This window comes from Coenobita brevimanus, chromosome 15 (assembly GCF_032717465.1).
Source record: "Coenobita brevimanus isolate Jiangsu-jjx chromosome 15, ASM3271746v2, whole genome shotgun sequence".
Lineage (NCBI taxonomy): Eukaryota > Metazoa > Arthropoda > Malacostraca > Decapoda > Coenobitidae > Coenobita > Coenobita brevimanus.
The window spans coordinates 24,611,682-24,612,382 of record NC_136968.1 but is presented as its reverse complement, the minus strand read 5'-3'; the positions used below and the strand labels follow the sequence as shown (position 1 = coordinate 24,612,382).

The following is a 701-nucleotide window of genomic DNA, read 5'->3' as shown; positions in this document are numbered from 1 at the left end:
GCTCTTTCCCCCACTCACATTCAGACTAATTCTTACTCACTACGTAATTATTTCGTAACAGTATGTTACTTTCAGTTTAAAGTAATGAAAAAAAAAAACATTGCTATTGTATAAAGAGCCTTTAAAAGAAACCTCCAGTTCGTTTTTACATTCGTTTTCATGCATTCCATGCAGCAATCCACATGTCCTTTGTTCGGTCCTTGGTCGTCACCTGCAGATCAGTCCGGGTCCGAGGCATTTTATATATATATATATATATATATATATATATATATGCCAACGGCCATACCACGTTGATATGCCAACGGCCATACCACGTTGAGTACACCGCTTCCCGTCCGATCAGCGAAGTTAAGCAACGTTGGGTCTGGTTAGTACTTGGATGGGTGACCGCCGGGGAACACCAGATTCTGTTGGCATCCCTACGTGTCAAGTGGGGTCGGTGGAGGAATAGTGCCCCTCCCTGTAAAACAATTAACTCTAAGCCCTTGGCCACCCCGTATGGGATACATGGCGTCTGGCAATGAATGAATGTATCAGTGGTAAGCCACATTTTTTTTGCCTTTTATTTACGTATGTTACCTTCTGTAGGTATACTAGGTAACAGTGTAAAAGAACATTTGTTACATTATACAGTAAATAGCTTTTTCCTGTATCTTCGGCCCTAAGCTTCATTAAAGTGACACCGACATGTATATGAT

The 701-nt window shown here is 41.2% G+C and overlaps 1 non-coding gene across 1 annotated transcript; it reads left to right on the top strand.

The window, feature by feature from the left end:
- Positions 1–300: 300 nt before the first annotated feature.
- On the top strand, positions 301–419 carry LOC145390807 (5S ribosomal RNA). Its single transcript, XR_013895721.1, has one exon. It is a non-coding gene; the product is annotated as a 5S ribosomal RNA (ribosomal RNA).
- Positions 420–701: the final 282 nt, after the last annotated feature.